This window comes from Rana temporaria, chromosome 5 (genome assembly GCF_905171775.1).
Source record: "Rana temporaria chromosome 5, aRanTem1.1, whole genome shotgun sequence".
Taxonomy (NCBI): Eukaryota; Metazoa; Chordata; class Amphibia; order Anura; family Ranidae; genus Rana; species Rana temporaria.
The window spans coordinates 100,030,039-100,053,641 of NC_053493.1; the positions used below are offsets into that span (position 1 = coordinate 100,030,039).

General features: G+C 44.3%; 1 protein-coding gene and 1 pseudogene across 1 annotated transcript in view; one reads left to right on the forward strand and one right to left on the reverse strand.

Moving 5' to 3' along the window:
- Positions 1 to 23,603, forward strand: part of CHN2 (chimerin 2) — a 438,139-nt gene that overhangs the window by 97,057 nt on the left and 317,479 nt on the right. The gene's annotated exons all lie outside the window — the stretch shown is intronic.
- On the reverse strand, positions 17,751 to 17,848 carry LOC120942090 (annotated as a pseudogene).

Here is a 23,603-nt window from a genome sequence, read left to right on the forward strand (position 1 = left end):
AACCCTCCTAGGGTGAAGAAATCCAGCTCTCCAGTGCTTTAAACTATTTATCACCTTCTTAGCCCCCTTCTGGACACACCTCTCCAGGAATTGGCTGGAGAATGATAAATATTCAGGCTGGTTATTTGCATCTCTCTTCCTAAGCTCTGGAAGCTTCTTTTAGAGGCAAGGGGAAGCAATCTAACTCCCAGTCTGTGAAACCCTGAACAGAAATTCTCACTGTTCCCTTAATTACAGAAAGAGCCAAATACTACATTTACTTGTTATCCTGCAATCGACCTTCATTTCCACAAAAGAGTTCTGTGCCCCCCCCCCCCTTTGCTACTACCACCACCACTGAGTACCAGTTAATAACATTTTCAATCAAATTTGTTATTCCCATTCTACCTAGATATGCCTTGTATTTGTAGCTTCTTTCATTACTTTATAGGTTTGCCCTCTAGTTTATGTGTTACAGTTTGCCATTAGTTTTCCCACAGTGCTCGATTTAGAATGTCAGCTGGAGAAACATAGATGCTTTGTAGTGCACGGTATATTTAAACATTAATGCTGAAAAAGACCCAGCGGATGTATATTTGAGTGTATCTACAACTACCTGCAGCTACTTTCCACAAATGGGGTACCGAGGATTTCTGCTGCATCAAAGCAAACAGGATAGAAAATGTTCAGGCAGAAAATAATATAGCAAGCATTGGATTAACCCCTGCATGATCAGCAGAATAATATGCTTTTGTGACCAGAACCGAGTCAGCCCTGTGCTAGACAGCTAAGGCTCGAGTAAAATGTTCTTAGTTCCTTATATTAGTTATTCATGTAGTGCAGACATATTAAGCAATCCTTACAGCTTACATTGTACCATGTGTTCCAGGATGTCAAACCATTTTTTTTAGTATTAAGGAGAATAACCCGAGCTTGCGGGGGAAAGCCTTGCCAGCATGGGGAAACAAATACATTCCATGTAGATAGTTCCCCCGGTTGGGGACAGAAGCCAGTCCACAGTGCTAACCACTTCCCCTTTGTGCCGTTATCATTCTATTAGACATATATATTAAATAAAAAGTACTAATGCCATTATAGTGACTTCATTCAACCACCAGTGAAGTGGCACAAGAGGGCATTAGATGAGAATGCACGTTCAAACGCTCATCGGTACACGTTTCTGCTCACTGGAAAATAGCTACTTCTACTATATGGACAAAAGTGTCAACTGATCCTAACAAACTAAGTTCAGGGTGTCCACCAGAGGGATGTAAGTAGGGATCAGCAAGTACCTACCCCCATACCCCTGCCCCTACACTGCACCCCCTTCATCCTATTAAGCCACTCATTTTTTATTTTTAAAAACACAGACCTCCTATGGGGATGCATGTCCATTTTGGAGAACCCTATCATTTGACAGGTCATGTAAATAAGAGAGATATGGAGAAATGGAAGGTTGACTTCATTACTTGGTGGGTGCTTGCCCCGATAGAAGGTCTATGGTTTTAAGCTAAAAATTGCATTGCTGGAGGGGCAGCAGCCTAATTAGATTATTTTGACTCTAGTTTAAAATTATATAAAACTAAATAAAGCAAGGCACTGTGACCATTAACCAAAGAAATCGAAGTAAAGGCCTATAAAATGTGTCTTAATTATCATGTGAAACCTCCACATACATATCTTCCATACTTATAACATAAGCCTAAGGCCTCGTACACACGATAGGATAGCCAGAGGACAACAGTCTGAAGGACCGTTTTCATCAGTCCAAACCGACCGTGTGTAGGCCCCATAGGTTATTTAACCTTAGGTTAAAAAAATTAGAACTTGCTTTAAAATTTAACCTATGGACTGGTAAACGATAGGTCAAAACCGATCGTTAGTATGCAAAAGCATCAGTTAAAAACCTGCGCATGCTCAGAATCAAGTCGACGCATGCTTGGAAGCATTGAACTTTGTTTTTTTCAGCACGTCGTTGTGTTTTACGTCACCGCGTTCTGATGCAATCGGTTTTTTAACTGATGGTGTGTACGCACGTTGGACCATCAGTCAGCTTCATAGGTTAACCTAAGACAACGGTCCTTCAGACCGTTGTCCTCTGGCTATCCTATCCTATCACAAAGCATATCAGCAGTAATCTCAATTGCATCAGATGTCCATAGGAAACAACATACCATGGATGGTACCAGCAAACAACCATACATAGAAAAAAACACAGAAATATCTAGTGCTCTCCGTATAAATCATTTACCAGTTATTAATTTCCGCATTTCCTGGTGACCTTTTCGACCTTGCCCCGTATGTTGTTGCTGTATCGAATGGTCTCTATTGGCCGCATCCATGTGGGATCTGATTGGTCGACTAATTACCTGAGCAACATAAATAGTATGCCATTGGGGACGTCTGGCGTACTCCCTCCACTTGACGCTGAAGAAGTCCCGCCCACGGGACGTAACGCGTACGTAAGGGGAGGAGCTACGCAGGACGTCACACCGATCATCGCCGCTGTGGATTGTGACAAACTGTTACAGCATACACTCGGCTCATGAGTGTTTTTAAATGTGAGCGCCCATTTGTTAATCCTTTATGCAGCATTAAACCTGATTTGTACAGAGAGCACTAGATATTTCTGTGTTTTTTTTCTATGTATGGTTGTTTGCTGGTACCATCCATGGTATGTTGTTTCCTATGGAGATCTGATGCAATTGAGATTACTGCTGATATGCTTTGTGACCTTCACGGGTCGAAGCATTAAGGTGAGAGTCCATCTTGCATGGTGGATTCCCTATCTGTGTTTTCTTTTTCACCTTCACTCCTGCTGGATTCATTTGTGTGTCAATACACATATTTAAAGACTTTATTTGGACACGTGGACATTAAAGCGGTGGTTCACCCTGCTGAACAACATTTCAGCATAAAATCCGGCATAGTAGCGCGAGCTACACTATGCCGGTCTTAATTTTTTTATCCCCGTACTCACGGTTATATCGTACATAGACGATTCCGTCTGCCGCGGGGAATGGGCGTTCCTAGCAAGAGGGAGGGTGATTGACGGCCGGCTCTGGCACGTCACGCTCCCCGAAGACAGCCGGAGTAGGTCTCGGCTCTTCACGGCGCCTGCGCACAGGCTATGCGCAGGCGCCGTGAAGAGCCAAGCCTATTTCGGCTATTTCCGGAGAAGCGTGACGTGCCACGGCCGGCCGTCAATCACCTTCCCTGTCCATAGGAACGCCCATTCCCCGGAATCTTCTATCTACGATATAACAGTGAGTACGGGGGGAAAAAAATACAGACAGGCATACTGTAGCTCGCGCTACTATGCCGAATTTAATGCTAGAGGGAAAAAAAACATTTTTTTTTTTTTATATAGGGTGAACCCCCGCTTTAAGAGTCGGTTCACACTGGGGCGACTTGGGATCCGACTTGAAGTCACCTCAAGTCGTCCCAAGTCGCGCTGTAGAGAAAAACAATGCACGTGAATGGGAGCGGTGTTAATACACACTACTCAAGTCGCTCCGACTTCAAAAGAAGTTCCTGTACAACTTCAATCCGACTTGTAGGCGATTTGTACCCATTGATTTCAATGGAAGTCGCCTCCAAGTCTGATCCAAGTCTGATCACTGTCTTAACTGAAGCGACTTTCCAGGAAGATAACATACATTTCTCAGGCAAACCTCTCCCTCCCCTCCCTCCCCTAGAGCTGATTGTTGTTTGATTGGCCACTGGAAAGTCTCCTGTCCTGGAGACGACTTCAAGTCGTGTTGTAAATCGCCCCAGATCGCCCTGTGGTTCATGCTCAAGTCGTGTCGGAGTCGCCTCTGAAAGTCGCGCTGGAAGTCGTGTCGCCCTAGTGTGAACCGACTCTTATTATCACTGGCTTATTTGTTTATATTTTTTACTGTGCATTTGTTTCACTGTGTAATTATTATCTATATACTTATTAGTTATTTTTGCGCTGCACTTTTTCACTTGTTTTATGTATTTTGGGAAATTTATGAATTTATCCTCAGTGCTGCCTTGCATATGTTAGTTTTATTATTTTTCATTTATTTATTCCAGCGCTGAATATTTCACTTTACCTAGATAAGTTCTCCCTGGATTGTTGATAGTTGGAACTTTTATCCACACCAAACATTTTAGGCTAAAATGAACCATTTTCTGTGTAGCACTTTGATAACAATTGATGAATTTCGTGTCACTCTAAGAACAGCAGCTGCCAGATCTGTCATTTTCTGACAGTCTGTTTTGTCATCGCTTCCTCCTTGAATCTTTTGTAAAGTTCAGTAAATACTTGATTTGTCATTACAAAATGTTCTTGCCGTACATCTGTACTCAGTAATGTTTACGGAGATGAAGCAGCCAGAGGGGCAACGTGACTCAATATCTTTTTGAATACCAATATGCTGAATAAATCATTCACCGTTTGACGTGAAGCTACTGTGAATCAGTAATTCTCAGATTTTCATGTCTATTGTTCTATTGCTACTGGGCAGAAAGATGTGGAACTCCCTTCCACAGTTAGTGGTATCAGCAGAGAATGTAAATAATTTCAGAAACTGTTAGGCCTCGTACACACGACAGAATCCATCAAGAAACTTGGTGGGAGATTTCTTTTGCCGAGGAAACCGGTCGTGTGTACATTTTTCAGCGAGAAAACTGTCGAGGAACTCGATGAGCCAAAACGAGAGCATGTTCTCTTTTTCCTCGACAGGAATGGAGAAAATTGGCTTGTCGAGTTCCTCGACAAGCCTAACAAGAACTCGACGAGGAAAATGATGTGTTTCGCCCGCCGAGTTCCTTGGTCGTGTGTACGAGGCCTTATGCCCAGTGAACCCAATATACAAGGATATGGTTATCTGTAGCACACGCTCACACATGTTAAACTGGATGAACCTGTTCCTTTTTTTAACCTTACTATATAACTAAAACTCCTTTCACACTGGAGTGGTGCGCTTGCAGGACGTTCTGAAAACTCCTGCAAACAGCATCTTTGGGGCGGTTTGGGAACGCTGTATTTAGAGCTCACAAAAGGCCCTGCCCATTGGAATGAATGAACAGTGATTCTGAAGCGTAAGTAAAATTAACAATGCAAGCAGGGTTAAAATGGCAAAAGAGCGTGCATACAATACAGAAGAATGTTAAAGCTGAACTCCAGGAAAATATGATTTTTGAAAGTTAGATTGGGCCTACGTGGTTAAAAGTTCTATTTAACAACTTAAGCCCTGGACCATTTTTTTGTTATATGACCGGGCCACTTTTATGCGATTCGGCACTGCGTCGCTTTAACTGACAATTGCGCGGTCGTGCGACGTGGCTCCCAAACAAAATTGACGTCCTTTTTTTCCCCACAAATAGAGCTTATTTTTGGTGGTATTTGATCACCTCTGCGTTTTTTGCGCTATAAACAAAAACAGAGCAACAATTTAGAATTTTTTTTTATATTTTGTACTTTTTGCTATAATAAATATCCCCAAAAAAGATATAAATTTTTTTTCCCTCAGTTTAGGCCGATATGTATTCTTCTACATATTTTTGGTAAGAAATCAAAATAAGCGTGTATTGATTGGTTTGCGCAAATGTTATAGCGTCTACAAAATAGGGGATAATTTTATAGCATTTTTATTAATATTTTTTTTTTTACTAGTAATGGCGGCGATCAGCGATTTTTATCGTGACTGCAACATTATGGCGGACACATTGGACACTTTTGACACATTTTTGGGACCATTGTAATTTATACAGCGATCAGTGCTATAAAAATGCGCTGGTTACTGTGAAAATGACACTGGCAGTGAAGGGGTTAACCACTTGGTGGCGCTGTAGGGGTTAAATGTTCCCTAGGGAGTGATTCTTACTGTAGGGGGCGTGGCTTTCTGTGACACGTTACTGATCGTTGTTCCCGATGACAGGGAACACGATCAGTGACAGTGGCCCAGATTCAAGAAGCAATTGCGCCCGTGTAACCATAAGTTACACAGCGCAATTGCTTACTTGCTCCGGTGTAACGAGTGCTCCTGATTCAGGAACCTCGTTACACCGACTGCAGCCTAAAATCTGCGCGGCATAAGGCTCTTATGCCTCGCAGATTTTAGGCTGCATTCTTGCGTGGGCCGCTAGGGGGCGCTCCCATTGTGATCAGATTTAGCAGATTTTTGCAAATTGCATACTACCACTGATTCACAAGCTTGCGCGGGCCCCGCGCAAGCCAGGTACGGAGTTTCCGTACGGCAACTTTAGCGCAAGGTTGCCCCTTCTAATAGTAGGGGCAGCCAATGCTAAAGTATAGCCGGCCTTCCCGCGCCGTGAAATTTGAATTTCACGGCGTTTGCGTAAGTGATTCGTGAATGGTGCTGGACGCCATTCACGTTCACTTTGAAGCAAATGACGTCCTTGCGACGTCATTTGCCGCAATGCACGTCGGGAAAGTTTCCCGACGGAGCATGCGCTGTACGCTCGGCGCGGGAGCGCGCCTAATTTAAATGATTCCCGCCCCCGGCGGGATCATTTAACTTGCGCGCTCTTACGCCGGGCAAATTTGCCGGCGCGCCCTCGCAATTCACGGAGCTACTGCTCCGTGAATCAAGGGTAGCGCAAATTATTTGCGGGGGCGCAGGGCAAAATCGTTGCCCTGCTCCCCCGCAAATAAAGCGCAAATCTACTTGAATCTGGGCCAGTGTCACTAGGCAGAACAGGGAGATGTTGTGTTTACACTTACATTTCCCCGTTCTATCTCTTCGTGAGACGATCGCGGGGATGCCCGCAGCAATCGAGTCCGCTGGACCCGCGACTTATATATACGTCCTTCTGCCTGTCCGTGCCATTCTGCAGACGTATATCTGCGTGCGCCGGGCGGTAAGTGGTTAACATCTAGAGGGCTGCTCATTTCATAATGGAGATCTAGGGCAAAGCACAGCTAACCCACACCAAAACTGCGGGTACACTTTGCTGCACTTGTGATATGGTAAAACTGTACAGCACCAGTGTGAAAGTGCCCTGGCTGCTCTATCCTCCTGTCAGTACATGTGCATGCAGCAGAGCTTGATTGGTTCTTAGTACTGCCTTCCCTTTCCTAGTTTAAAGCAGGCCATACATGGGTCAAATTCCAAACCAAATTTTCTTTAGAAAATCCATAATTTTGTGCGTTTCGTATTCCGATGGTGCCACCATTGATTTCGAAATTTGACTGACCAAGACTTAAATTTCACCCCCTGTTGCTACAGAAAATGAAATTTGTCTTTTTATTCTTTCCAGGTCACAGCTCATGCTCATTTATTTTTCAATTATATTTCTCGCACGATTCTCCCATCATTGATTAGAAATTTGTTCCTTTTAAAAAAAAAAATCCGATATGCCTGATCACTCAAATTTGATGGCCCCACAAAAATTGGCTGTTGCTGTGGCCCACCGATGGTGCGAAATTTGAACAAAATTTCTTAATTACGATTTTCTAATGAAAATTTGTTTAAAATTCGACCCATGTATAGCCTTCATTCGTTTTGATGTACAAGAAATGACAACAGCCTGATATCAAGGAAGATTCTGGTACTTTTGCTAGTATGTGTAAATGACATACCGTAATTTCCGGTGTATAAGACGACTTTTTGGATGCAAAAAAATGCATCCAAAGTCGGGGGTCGTCTTATACGCCGGTGACAGTCTCCGTCTGCTGCGAGCGTCCATGATTTAAAAGCCGCGCCTTCTTCTCAGACTGTCCTGCAATAGGCGGAACACAAATTTTCCCAGCAGCGCCTCTGTTCAGTGTTCCTCCTATCACGGATGCCTTCTCATCCTCGGACGAGAGGACGTCCGTGATAGGTGGAACACTGAACAGAGGCTCTGCTGGGAAAATTTGTGTTCCGCCTATCACAGGACAGTCTGAGAAGAAGGCGCGGCTTTTAAATCATGGACGCTCGCAGCAGACGGAGACTGTCACCGGCCTGGAAGTCAGAATCTGCAAAACGTGAATGATGGCACTGTTGGCACAGTGGGGGAAAGTGATGGGACAGTGGGGGGAAAATGATGGCACAGTGGGGGGAAAGTGATGGCACAGTGGGGCAGGTGATGGCACAGTGGGGGCAAGTGATGGCAAGTGATGGCACAGTGGGGGCAAGTGATGGCACAGTAGGGGCAAGTGATGGCACATCGGGGGCAAGTGATGGCACAGTGGGGGCAAGTGATGGCACAGTGGGGGCATGTAATGTAACGGCACAGTGAGGCATGTAATGTAATGTAATGGCACAGTGAGGAATGTAATGTAATGGTACAGTGAGATTTGAAAAAAGCCTGTTTCTGTCAGCAGGTCTGGCTCCCCCTCAGCTTCCAGAAAGACTAGTAGGAAGGGGGTAGTCTTATATGGCGAGTATATCCCAAAACCAACATTTTTCCTGGAAAATTAGGGGATCGTCTTATACGCCCAGTCGTCTTATACGCCGGCAAATACGGTAATCATAAAGGAATACGCAACCTTTTAAAATTGGGTTTTATACCCGCCTGGTCTTCAGTCTCAGTTATAAATTGAAATGTGGCTTTGCCTTAGGATGCATAAAATATCAGCAGAGTTTTGCTATTGTAACGCACGATCAGAAATTCCGACAACAAATGTACGATGTTAGCTTTTGGTCGGATATTCCGACCGTGTGTAGGCTCCATCGGACATTTGCTGTCCGAATTTCCGACAACAAATGTTTGAGAGCTGGTTCTCAATTTTTCCGACAACAAAAGTTCTACGCAAAGTTCTACGCATGCTCAGAATCAATTTGACGCATGCTCGAAATCATTGAACTTAATTTTTCACGGCTCGTCGTAGTGTTGTACGTGACCACGTTCTCGACGTTCGAAAATTCTGACAACATTTGTGTGACCGTGTGTATGCAACACAAGTTTGAGACAACATTCCGTCGGAAAAAAATCCACGGTTTTGTTGTCGGAATGTCCGATCGTCTGTACGCGGCAAAAGAGTTGAAATTAATCAATTGTATTTAGTTGCCATTTTTCAATAGTGGATTTTATTGCTATCCGTCCATGCAGTGTGTAGAGGTTGGTGTATTTAACAGCGAATGCCTCACTTATCTTGAATATTACTCATTGACTTATTGTTGAAAAAAGCAATTCTCTAGATGAGAAATCCAGTGAAGTGGTGCATTTGAGAATTCATTATATTGCCTGCATTTGGTGATAAATAATGCTAACCGTAGACAGCAATGAACTGTGTCATTATAAACTATAAGCAATATGTCAGTTTCAAAACATTATAATTACATTGCTTTGTCTGCTCCTATCACTTAGCTTACTGGAAGATGGAACTGAATGCCAAAATCTAATCTTGTCTGAATTCTATAGATTAATACTTACCTATTCTCCCTCCTCTGTAGTTACTGTTGGCTGATCTTCAGCACTCTATTGCCTCGTACACACGACCGTTTTCCTCTGCAAAAACCATCAAGAAAACTGCTGGCAGAGCTTTTTTGCAGAGAAAAACGGTCGTGTGTATGTTTTTCGTCGAGAAAACTGTCATGGATCTTGACGAGAAAAAAAAGAGAACATGCTCTCTTTTTTCTCGTCGGGAGTCTCAATTTCCTCATCGTGTTCCTCATCGGGCTGGTTTACGTTGAGAAACATGTTCGTGTGAATACTTAAAAACCAGCGCATGCTCAGAATAAAGTATGAGATGGGAGCGCACCTTCGGTAAAAGTAGCGTTCGTAATGGAGATAGCACATTCGTTGCGCTGTAACAGACTGAAAAGCGTGAATCGTCTCTCACCAAACTTTTACTTAACACGCGGTAACACGAGATTAGCAAAAGCAGCCCCAAGGGTGGCGCCAGTGGAATCGAACTTCCCTTTTATAGTCCCGTCGTACGTGTTGTACGTCACCGCATTTGAGAACGACAAGATTTTGTCTCGACAGTGTGTATGCAAGGAAAGCTTGACAAGAATCTCGTTGAGGAAAACAACGTTTCTTTTACGAGGCATTTAGCCCCATACACACTATCATTTTTCCTGCAGGTTTTTCTCTTCAGGTTTACCAAAACCATGTAGTGCAAGGGCCTGCCTGATTGCATACGAATTGAAACTTAAGGTTTGACCTTATATTAGATGGTTTTGGTAAACCTGAAGAGAAGAACCTGCAGGAAAACTGATCGGGCCAGATTCACGTATCTGTCCGTATCTTTGTGCGGGCGTAGCGTATCCTATTTACACTACGCCTCCGCAACTTGGACAGGCAAGTGCAGTATTCACAAAGCTCTTGCTCCGTAAGTTGCGGCGGCGTAGCGTAAATTGGCCGGCATAAGCCCGCCTAATTCAAAATAGGCTGGTAGGGGGCGTGTTGTATGTAAATGAATCGTGACCCCACGTAAATGACGCGCCTAACAAACGGCGCTTGCCGACGTCCATACTTTGCATTGACTGTGCCTTATATAGCAGGGGTAACTTTACGCCGGACGTAAGCCTAACGTAAACGGCGTAGCGGGCGCAAGTATGTTTGTGAATCGGCGTATATACCTAATTTACATATTCAACGCGTAAATCTACGGAAGCGCCCCTTGCGGCCAGCGTAAATATACACCCAAGATACGACGGCGTAGGAGACTTACGCCGCTTATATCTTGGCCAAATCTATGCGTAACTGATCCTAAGAATCAGGCGCATAGATACGACGGCTCACATTCGGACTTACGACGGCGTACGTGGAGATACGCCGGCGTAAGTCCACTGCGAATCTGGCCCATAGTGTGTATGGGGCTTTTCCCGTGTTTCCCTATGATAGGGGTTCACACTTAAATAGCTTCATTCAATGGTAATAGTGTAATGTTACTGCAAACCTAAGTCTATCAAACCTATATTTTAAACAAGAAATGTCTTCAGCACACCAGGAGCTCCAGAATGGGTCCAAAGCTTTATTCAGTCATTGCATTATAGTTACAGAAATCTATCAGCGCACCTTCATCAGACATGTGACCTAAAACCTAATTCAGGTACCTAACATCAATTTTTAAATATTACCTGCACTTACCTTTTCTTAAAGCGAAATCCAACTCATTATATCATAGCTCCCAACTGTCCCTGATTTGGAGCAATGTCCCTCTGTCCCTCATTCCTGTCCCTTATTCCTCCTCATGTGCCCCTCATTTTGCTTTGATCTATATAGATGTATATAAAAAGCACTTTCTATCTATCAACAAGTATTTTCCAGCCCTAAACCTTTCATCTGATTTCTAAATTGCTGCATTTGTAAATTCCAGAAGCCAAAATAAAGGAATAGTAGTGGTAAAAAAGCACTTGTGGGTTTAACCAATCTTGTTTTTTTTGTACAATTCTCCTTTTAGGGGGTGTGGCAAGGGGTGTGTCCTATGCCTACATACTTTTGCTGATAGGTGTCCCTCATTCCCATCTCAAAAAGTTGGGAGGTAGGATTATAGCAACCTTTTCTTTTTTTTTTTTTTACCCCTCCCTTTTACAAAAATGGGATGACGTTTCACTTTTACAGTATCTCACAAAAGTGTGTACACCCCCTTTTGTAAATATTTTATTATATCTGTAAGATTAGGGTGATCAGACTCAAGCGGTAGGTGCGTTTTCAATGAGTGCAGCAGTCCAAAACTGAACTTTTAAGAGCATGGTAGCCCACTTTTGAACTGTGTCAGACGTTTAGACCTGCATGGTCCATCTGTGATTGGAAGTGTGTGCAGTGGTCCCTGGCATTTCTGTTCCTTGATTTTTTATTGATGGGCATATACATATATTGGTTTGTGAGTATAAAATGAACCCTTTAATTGTTAATAAATCTGATAGAAAGGTAATGCGGTAGACTGATGTGCCCTCTGTGTTTGTTTACTTCCTGCACTCCCCTACTGTAAGGCCTCGTACACACGACCGGGTTTCTCTGCAAAAACCAGCAAGAAAACTGATTCTTGCCGAGATTCCAGTTCATGTGTACGAGGCATTCAGGTTTCTCGTCTGGAAATCTGGGCAGAATCTCGACGAGAAAAAAAGAGAGCCTGTTTCCCGACGAGAAACCCGAAAGTGTGTATACTTACCTGTCGCCGTGGATACCCGTGCATGCTCAAAATGACTTCGATGCATACACTGTAGCTTCCACGGCATAGGTAGGTTGAAGCAAGATGGCAGCAACGGCATCGAATGTGACAAGCGCATGCTCGTCATAAGCAATTACGTCACCGCGTTCTTTCCTTTCAAGAGAACCACTTGAAATTAAAGTCAGTACAGTCCAGCGGCAGGAGTTTCTTGCCAAAAATCTCGTCAGGGAAAACAACGGGTTTTTCCTGATGAGATCCTCGGACGTGTGTACGAGGCTTAGATGTATCTCCGATCATTCCAACTCAAAGTTGCACAGGGAAATGGGGACACAAATGATTGTCTGAGCTTTTAGTGCTTGGGAGTGGGTTGTTTGTCTCAGGATGTCAATAGTTGGGTGTGGGTAGGGGGATGTCAGTAGTTGGGGGGGTTTCAGTCACGGGTGTCAGTAGTTGAGGGTGAGTGTTCGATGTGTCAGTCTTGGATGTCAGTAGTTGTAGGAGGGTAGGGGGTGTCAGTCTTGGATGTCAGTAGTTAGAGGTGAAAGAGGGGTGTCAGTCTAGGGAGTCAGTAGTTGGGCGTGAACTCTGTGTCACCTACTACTGACCCCTGAACTCTGTGTCACCTACTACTGACCCCTGAACTCTGTGTCACTTGCTATTGGCCCCTGAACTGTACAACACTTACTATAGACCTCTGAACTCTGTACTCTGCATTACTTATTTTTTTCTTCATGGAGGCCATGGGAATTCACACCAGGACCGGCTAAGTAGATCACACCAAGTTCTATAGGTTTCCTTTATCACATGAATCCGAATTGCACTACTTTACAACCTGGATCAGCCATTTTGAAGTGATTTTATTCTTTCAAGCTTTGGGCTGCCTTTGAGGGCTTCCCTATCAGCTGCGTTGCACTGGTGTGCTGCCCCAATTCACTGGGTTGACCTGGATCCAACCAATTTGACTGAGCATTTTGTGCTTCTGATTATTTGAGTGATCTCCTGAAGAAGCCAGTGATTAGTGAAACGTGTAAAGATCATGACCAGCACTTTTTGTTATCTGGCCTAATACATTTATGGAAAATTGTTGTTACCATTACTTTTGTTAATGCACATTTAAACTCTACATGGGCTAGATTCTTACAGGTCAATTGTACTCTAATTCCATTGGGGAATACAGGTTATATGTATAACTAGTGTTTGTGGTTTTTATACCAGTTTTATGGAATTTGTATTGTGAATAAACTTTGTATTTATTATAATTTCCTTAAAGCGGGGGTTCACCCTATCGACGGGAAAAAAACATTTTTTTTTTCTTTTACCTTTAAATCAGGCATTGTAGCGCGAGCTACAGTATGCCTGTCCCGAATTTTTTCCCCCCATACTCACCTTGTAGTCGTCCATCGAAGATACCGGGGAATGGGCGTGCCTCTGGAGACGGAGGATGATTGACGGCCGGCTCTGGCGCGTCACGCTTCTCCGGAAATAGCTGAAATAGGCTTGGTCTTCACGACGCGTGCGCATAGCCTGTGCGCACGCGCCGTGAAGAGCCGAGACCTACTCCGGCTGTCTTCGGGGAGAGTGACGTGCCAGGGCCGGCCGTCAATCATCCTCCCTCTCCATAGGCACGCCCATTCCCCGCGGGAGCCGAAATCTACGATGGACGACTACGAGGTGAGTACGGGGTTAAAAAAATCGGGACAGGCATACTGTAGCTCGCGCTACAATGCCTGTCTCGATGGTAACATCAAGTACGAGAGGGTGAACTACCGCTTTAAGTACTCACTTCCTTTACCTGGGATAATGAGTGGCAACCTTTAACGTCCTTTTTTTTCTGTTGTGTTGTTTCGTGTCTGTTTCACTTACTTTTGACCCCTGAACTCTGCATGACATAATCCTGACCTCTAAACTTTGCCTCACTTACCCCTGACCCCGAAACTCTAACTTACTATTGACCTCTGAACTCTGCATCACTTACTACTGAACCCCTGCACTCTGTGTCCCTTTAAACCACAGTCAATATTGAGTGCAATAAAAACCACACCCAATTTTTGGCATGGTATAGTAGGAAGGCCCAAGTTATGGCCTTGCACAGCGGCCCACTGCTTTCAGAAAACACCCCTGGTAGAAACCTAAGACCCATAGTTATAAGGTGGGACACTTGAGTTAATTTATCCAAACTTGTATTGCATAGATGCAGACTGTTTTGGATTTGCTGGGACAGTCCCTTATCTAGGTGCTCTGTCCCTATCATGATGTGTCCCGGTGTCCTACCGAGAAAGGTCCCCTGGCGGATAATGCCGGCTCTGTACTGCGCAGCGCTTGCGCAGTACGGAGCACAACAGAGCCGCCGAAAAATCGCCGAAGATGAACAGCTGTGAATCAGCTGTCCATGGCGCCTGCGCAATGAGCACTACATTGTGGTTCACGCTGCCACTTGCTCCCGATGCTCGTGAAACTCTGCAGAGGGCGGGTGTATTACTATTAGATTGTGTAAGGGGCGGGTGCCATCTCTGTCCATCAATTTAAAATACGACCTCTTCTGTAGCCATCCGCCCCTTACATGATATAACAGTAATACACCTGCCCCTTGCAAAGTTGCATGAGCATCGAGAGCGTGCGGCAGCGTGTGGCACTATGTCATGCTCATTGCGCAGGCACCATGTACAGCTCATTCACAGCTCTTCATCTTTGCCGATTTTCGGTGGCTTTGTTGTGCTCCGTACAAGCGCTGCGCCGGTGCAGTACAGGGCGGGCATTATCCGCCGGGGGGACCTTTCTCAGCAGAACACCGGGCTGCATCTTGAAATCACAGCATCACCCAGTAACTTAAAGGGTATTAACTGGGGATGAGGATAGAAGAGTTTATGCTTGGTTGACACATACCCATAACATAGTCTTTTTACTTCATGATTTCTTATATCTGCGTATTTTCAGTATATGCAAAGTTTGCTTGACAGGCATCTTTTTATGCCATCAAATGGCAATACACAAGGGACTAGATTCAGGTAGGGGCGCGCATTGTTACGGCGGCGCAGAGTATCGTATTTACGCTACACCGCCGTAAGTTAGAGAGGCAAGTGCTGTATTCACAAAGCACTTGCCTTCTAAGTTACGGCGGCGTAGCGTAAATGGGGCCGGCGTAAGCGCGCAAAATTCAAATGAGGATGAGTGGGCGTGTTTTATGTTAATTCTTGGTGACCCAACGTGATTGACGTTTTTCCCGAACGGCGCATGCGCCGTCCGTGCTATTTCCCAGTGTGCATTGCTTCAAAGTACGCCGCAAGGACGTCATTGGTTTCGACGTGAACGTAAATAACGTCCAGCCCCATTCACGGACGAGTTACGCAAACGACGTAAATTTTTCAAATTTCGACACGGAAACTACAGCCATACTTAACATTGCGTGCGCCTCCTAATAGCAGGAGTAACCTTACGCCGAAAAAGCCTAACGTAAACGACGTAAAAAAATAATTTGCATATTCTACGCCGAAAACAACGGAAGCGCCTCCTAGCGGCCAGCATAAATATGCACCCTAAGATACGACGGTGTAAGAGGCTTACGCCAGTCGGATCTTAGGCTAATGTCGGAGTATCTTGCTTTCTGAATACAGAAAAATGATACGCCGGCGCAGCTTTGAATTTACGCGGCGTATCTATAGATACGCCGGCGTAATTCAATGCTGAATCTGGCCCAAGGTGTGCAGGTCTGAAACCCCCCAGGAAACAATTAACAAATCATACAGCTGACTTGGACATAACACAATGAAAGTTTGCCAGAAGGCCTGAAATGATAAAACGGTAGCAGATATCCTCTATGCCTTTTAGCAGTTGAGTTTTCTGTTAAACTACAGGCAAGCTGCTAAAATATTAAACCAGCATTTATTTTATTTATATCTCTTGCTAACATTTCTGAGTGCTGCAAACAACCCCACCCTGTACGGGCCTTGCGTGCACAATTTACACGTTGTATCTTTCCAATTCACAGACATGGCAGCTCCTGCTATAAAATGAAATGAAATCGCAGAAACCAACTGATCTGTTTAAAATGTGCAGCGCTTATCAAAGGTCAATCAAATAAATCAGCTGTTATGGTTGAACACAGTCAGCAGTAGAAATTGAATTCATTTTTGACCTTGTGAAAAATAAATCAGTATTTTTCCTACTGCAGCAGTAATATAAACATTGTTACAAAGGCAATGGCAGAAGATGATATAAACTGAGATATTATTAAAGGTACACTCCAGCCACAACACAGTGGGGTTGATTTACTAAAACTGGAGAGTGCAAAATCTGGTGGAGCTCTGCATGGTAGCCAATAAGCTTCTAACGTCAGATTGTTATAATAAGCTTTGACAAAAAAAAAAAATGGAAGCTGATTTATTTTGATTTTTATGCTGAGCTGAGTTAGAAGAGATGGCTGCACTTGCAGCATAAAAAATCGGTATCTTTATTGGGAATCCATTAAACGCCAAGGGGTTGATCGCAACATCCAAACTTCATGGAACCAGGAATTGGATCCATTAAAGCGGATGTAAAGCCACTCTCATCCTTTCTAAACTACTGCCATAGTGCTGATCTATAAAAATATACATGCCTCCTGCATGTATCCTTACCTGTCAAATGTCTCCCCCCTGTCTGTTATAAGAACTGAAGAACTGAAAAACTGCAGATTCTGTGGGTGGATCTGTTGTCTGGAGCTCAGTGGGTGGAGTCGTGATGCCAGTAGACTCCCCGCCCACTCCCCTTACACTAAATTCTACTATGATCACTAACATCCAGTCAAAATCCAGAAAAGTAACCACATGACTTCAGAAAAGGAGTGGGGGTGGGAATTAAAAAATAATGCCTGTCTCAGGCTAGTGCATGAGATATGTAAATAACCTGTCATTCACAGCAAGGGGGAAGAACGGACAAAAGTTTTCTCCTGTTTGTCCGTTTATCTCACTGAAAAAAGAAAAGAGGATTGCTCAGAGCTGGATTAACTCTTTGTGGCAAGACTGGGCACAGATGATAGGAAATCTTATACTCTACATTGTGACAGCAAAAAAATAAATAAAACATTTTGGTTTACATCAACTTTAAGCTTATGGATGTGGCACATGTACAAGGCATTCAAACAAAAGAAAGAAAACCCAGGCGAAAGGTTCCATGGGGATAACATTTTAAAACATAGAAGGGCGACAGCAAAAAAAGATTGAGTCTGCCCATTTTATTTATTTTTTCCTATAGCGGAGTTCCACCCTAAAGTGGAACCTCCGCTTTAAGGCCTCCTCCCCAGCTCCTGTTTGTGAAACTGAGCTTTTGGGGAGGAGGGGGGAGAGTGAGTCCCCAATTTTCACAGGTACCTGCTCCCACTTCCAATCCGGTCGCCTTAGGCAATCGGAAGTGGACGTTCTCCCTCCCAAAGTCTTCTGGGACACATGATAGGTCCTAGAAGACTTTGGGACCAGTCACAGAGCACAGCGCCACTCTCGCCTGCGCAGTGGCCACCCGGCTGTGAAGCCACAAGCCGTCACAGCCAGGTGCCCATAGTAGAGATGCCGGCACCGCCGAGGGAGGACGCCGGGAGAACACAGCACGGGTGAGTGCAATGCTGGATTGTGGGACAGCTGAGGGGCTTTTTTTTTAAAAAGTCAGCAGCTACTGTTTTTGTAAACAAAAGTATGACTTGTCGGCAGCAAGGTGGCCTGACCGGGCACGCTAGGCAAAAAGCAAGGGGATAGTTAGCCTTTCAAAAAATATGGAACACCATCGTCATCCAACGTCATCCTTGTGCAGGGGCCATGCTAATCTTCTCCGTATCGTTCCAATCTTAGCATATCTATAGTATATGTCCTGCCGAAGCGAGGACGTTACGTGTATTTTATAAATGCAAGCAGTGTACTTGAGTACAGCCTCCTGCAGTCAAATGTACAGTCTGCACAGCAGAGCTCAGAGAGAAGGAGTGTGAAGTACCACAAGGAGCTGTGTGCTGCAGTACAAGGAGCATGCTGATACATGGAGAACACAGAGTGACAGAGAGGAGTTCCCCTTTCCCTGTCGGAGGTCTGGAGGAGACCTGTAAATGAAAGTGAGCTGGCAGCAAGGTGAATAATTCTAGCTGCTTACAGATACGAATGACCACCGAGTTAAAAGTGGTCAGACAAGGCACGAGGAAATAGGTCTCCCTGAGTGGCTCACTCTGTTCACACTGCTCCAGTACCACTCTAAAACAGAAACAATGGAGGTGTTTCCATAGTGCAGTACAATAAATCATTTAATGGGCAAAGATAAAAGATTGCACTTTCAAGAATCCAATGTCAAACCATCATAAAGTCAATCAAGACATGTAGAAAGTTTGCGATGTTCCTACAGGCTATCCTCCGGGCATAAATGTGCATCGACCAATTGGAGATGGATCACGTGACGATGTCACAGTTGCAGGCCCCAGCCTACACGTTTCGTCACAAATAACGTTGTCTGGGGATAGGCCGGAATCTGCCTCTCTTGTTTCTATTTTTGAGTGTTACTGGAGCAGTGTGATGTGAACAGAGTGAGCCACATTCTGATTTTCACACTACTGACCTCTAAACTCTGTATTACTTACCACTGACCCGTACATCCTGCATTTTCTCCTGACCTCTGAACGTTGCATCATTCCTGACCCTTGCAATCTGCACGACTTACTACAAACCCCTACACTCTGTTACTTACTTCTAACCCCTGCATTCTGCATTATATATTACTGACCTCTGCACTCTACTTTGCATACTACTGACCTCTGTGTTACTGACTCCTGACCTCTGTACTACTATTACTACCACTACTGAGCGTTAAACTTTGTGGGGTTGATTTACTAAAGACAAATAGACTGTGCACTTTGCAAGGGCAGTTGCACGCATGTTCCCCAGAGTTTAGTGAATATGGAGAAGCTTCACCTACAAGGGAAAAAAAACAACAACATTTTTGCTTGTACATGATTGAATGATGAAAATCAGCCGAGCTTCACCTCATTTACTAATCTCTGGGCAAAATGAGTGCAACTGCACTTGCAAAGTGAAATGCCTGTCTGCATTTAATAAATAGACCCCTATGTTACTTACTACTGACCCCAACTCTTAACACCTTATTACTTTTCAAGGAGCTTTGCTAGGTTATTCCCCTAAGAAAAAGCATGCTGCACCCTGGCAATCTTTGATCTCTTCCGTGTTGCTCAGGTAGATCTCCACCTCTCCAGGGTTGCCTACTCCTGGCTTACACAATGCTTATCTACCTCTGACGTGACTATGCATACATAGCGAGGAAACTCTGCCAACTTCTTCCCCGTGAATTGTTAGTTGATTCACACACACTATTTCTTATTATGAAATGTTTATACAATGGTGGATGCACTGAATGGAAACACACACACTCCTGCTATGTGATAGAACTCAGCAGAGTCACATACATACTGAGAGTGAATTTCTCTTCATGGTCTCTGAGCACAAGGTATTATCTTCCGTTCAGTGCTGAATACATTCCTGACATGCACAGATAACCGTGTCAGATACAACTTGCATCCCTTGGTACTGGAAAATAGCATTACCAGAAGCAACGTACTGAAAAATGTACAACCTTGCGCAGTTATTGGAGGTCACAGCTCAGTGACCCTAGAGTGTGGATCATTTTATTCAGTGTATTAAAGATTTTTAAGTTTTTTTTTTTTTTTTTTTATTTCCATTGGACTTTGTAATTTATTTAATGGGTGCCTTTCATGACTAAATGTAAGACTTGAATGGAGCCAATCATCAGCATCCCTGCTGAAGCTGGTGTTTGCATAATGGAGCGCATAGTTTGACAGCTCCCTGGGTACCCTGAAAGGAAAGATGTGCCTGCTCTTAAAGTGTTACTAAACCCAGGACCCCACATCAGGGGTGAACTGACAACTCATGGGGCCCCTGGCCAGTAGGAGATTATGGGGCCCCCAAGGCAATAGGAGATTATGGGGCCCCAAGGCAATAGCAGATTATGGGGCCCCCGGGCAATAGGAGATTATGGGGCCCCCGGGCAATAGGAGATTATGGGGCCCCCAAGGCAATAGGAGATTATGGGGCCCCAAGGCAATAGGAGATTATGGGGCCCCCGGGCAATAGGAGATTATGGGGCCCCCGGGCAATAGGAGATTATGGGGCCCCCGGGCAATAGGAGATTATGGGGCCCCAAGGCAATAGGAGATTATGGGGCTCCCAGGCAATAGGAGATTATGGAGCCCCCAGGCAATAGGTGATTATGGGGCCACACAGTATACACACACATACAGTATACATACACAGTATAGACACACAATATACATAAACAACATACACACACAGTATACACAGATTTTTACATACTGTCCCTGGTTTTACTGAGGCTGACAACCCTAATGGGGCCCCCTAATGGCATGGGGCCCCCGGGCAGTGCCCGAATGGTCAGTCCGCCCCTGCCCCACATTTACTGTATCGGGTCTCCCACAGTACACAGAACATGGAAATGCAATTATTTTAGTAAATATAAACTGCTAAATACCTTTTCTTATTAGCAGTATATAGCAGTCTTTTGATCTTGTAGGAGTAGTTTTCATGCTGAATTGAGCTGTCCTATCAGGATCCAGGACCCCTGACCCTCTGTCTGGACAGTGCGGATTCGCCCTGTGCTGATCACATGCACTCTCCCAAGAAAAAGAAAAAACATCTTTCTAGCAATACACACCAAACTGAGCATGTGTAAAGAGACTCAAAAGCCTCTGTCTTATCTGACATGTTCTGGAGTCAGTGGAAGAAGAGAAGGATCTGTGCATACAGGATCAAGCAGCCTTTTTTACACAATGCAGAGGATTAACCCCTTAAGTGAAAATCTGCAACTACTGTGTGTGTGTGTGTGGGAGGGGGGTTAACCAATGAGCTGGCTGCTGAAGTTGATTGCATGTGCATACTAATGAGTGAAGCAGCAGTGGTTCTGTATGTGCTGTGTTTTTATGTCTATGACACTGTGCAGTATTCTGTATCCGCTTAAGGACCGCCCCACGTACATATACTGTGGCAGGGCAGCCCTTAATCGGGAAATCACTTACCTGTATGTGATCTCTTCTTCTGGGTCTGGGGCGTATGCACACTCCACCGGCGACCTGCTCCCACTGTGATTGGACACAGTGGGAGCCAATCAGTGGGTCAGGCGAACCTGATGTCAGCTGGGAACGGCAGATCATTCCCAAGGCAAAAAGAATAGCGGTCTGCCTATGTAAACAAGGCAGATTGCCATTCTGTGACATGAGAAGACAGAGATCTGTGTTTCTGATAAGCAGGAAAACAGATCTCTGTCTTCTTACAGTACAAGCATCCTCCACACCGATAGAAAGCACTCCCTAAGGACACATTTAACCCTTTGATTGTGCCGATGTTAATGCCTTCCCTGTCACTGTCCTTAGTAAAGTGCGTATTTTTAGCACTGATTAGTGTCACTGGTCCCCAAAAAAGTGTCACTTAGTTTCCGATTTGTCTTGCTATAAGTCGTCGTCTTTACTAGTAAAATAAAAATCTCAAAAAATTCCATAAAAATATCCCCTAGTTTGTAGATGCTATAACTTTTAGACAAACAATCAATATACGCTTATTGGGATTTTTTTTAACCAAAAGTATGTAGCAGAATGCATATTGGCCTAAATTGATGAAGAAATTTGATTATTTTTTTTATTTTATTTATTGCGTATGTTTTATAGCAGAAAGTAAATAATATTGTTTTCTTTTTTTTTTTTTAATGCTCTGTCTTTTTTTGTTTATAGCGACATTGTCACTGATACAGTGTATCTAAAATTATAAACAAATGTAATGATTCTCTTGGCTAAGTTCATCTTTTGCACCATGTTACACCTGTATTTAAGGTGTAACATGGTGCAAATTTCTCCCCTCCCACCCTCAGATCTCCATATCCTGTTGTGACAGCGGATGGAGGTTCTTCTATCCGACTGTCACATTTAAAACTTGTAGTTCTCAATAGACTATAAGTGCGGTAATCAGCTCACTCGTAGTCCACTGAATCTTCCTCCAACTCTCCAACTGACAAGCCCATAGAGAGATACAGGCAGAGAGCTGGAGGAAATGTTTACAGAAGCCTGACATTGTACCCACAATCCAATGATTTTCAGGTGCCTTAAAAAAAAATTAATAAATGCAATTTTTTTTTCTTTCGTGCAAACACTTGTACATTTTTTTTTTTTACAAGGGTGAACTTAGTCTTTAACCACTTCAGCCCCGGAAGAATTGAGAGCACTTTTTACAATTCGGCACTGCACTGTACCCAAACAAAATTTGCGCCCTTTTTTTCCCACAACTAGAGCTTTCTTTTGATGGTGTTTGATTGCCTCTGCAATTTTTATTTTTTGCAATATACCGTATATACTCGAGGATAAGCTGAGTTTTTCAGCGAATTTTTTGGTGCTGAAAATGCCCCCCTCGGCTTATACTCAAGTCATCTTTTTGCGCCTGATCTCCCAGTACTGGCCAGCCGTAGGTTCTCTGGACCCCGAACATGTAGCCCCACTCTTCCTCTACAAGTGCGCAAAGTTTGTTGTCCGGGGGACCTACGGCCAGGGAACACTGATTTTTCAAAGCGGGGCACCCCTTCCATAGACTCCCATGTTAAACGGTAATTTCTGTGGTAATTTTGGGGACCTGGTACTAACCGGTCGTAGGTCCCCTGGACCCGAAACTTGGCACACATGTAGTCCCATTTCTCCTCTGCAAGGGTGTAAAGTTTGTTGTCTGGGGGACCTAAGGCTGGGGATCATCAATTTTTCTAAATTGGCACCCCTTCCATAGAATCCTATGTTAAACGTCATGGACACAGTGAGGCATGGACACAGTGAGGCATGGGCACAGTGAGGCATGGGCACATGGACACAGTGAGGCATGGGCACAGTGAGGCATGGGCACAGTGAGGCATGGGCACATGGACACAGTGAGGCATGGGCACAGTGAGGCATGGGCACATGGACACAGTGAGGCACAGTGAGGCATGCAGATGGACACCCTAGGCTTATACTCGAGTCAATACGTTTTCCCATTTTTTTGTGGTAAAATTAGATGCCTCGGCTTATATTCGGATCGGCTTATACTCAAGTATATAGGTAAATGGAAAAGACCGTCGTACATCTACAAACCAACCTGCCGCAGTATAACTGCAGCGGTTGGTCCGGAACTGGTTAAGAGCTCATACACATGGCCGAACAGGGCGGTACATTGCTTAGATCAGCACATTTCTGTAGCAGGTATTTCCAGGTGTTGTCAACCTGTAATGGAGAGAAAACCTGTACAAATCAATAACAAGTATTTGCACATAGAGCGATTACCTGCGGTTAGGGATGGATTTGCCTCCCTGGACACTGACAATTTGCTTCCAGGGGCACACGTTTGTCCCTAACTGCAGGTAATCACTCAACATGTGAACAGCCGAGGAAAGTGTCAGCTTGTCATTGATCTGTAGAGACTGGATTGGAGACACCTGACTGCATCGCTCTCAGAAATACGCCGATCTGGGCGCTGTAGGGCACTAAGCATGCTGAGCCTAAATGGTGCCACAGTTTACATCAAGG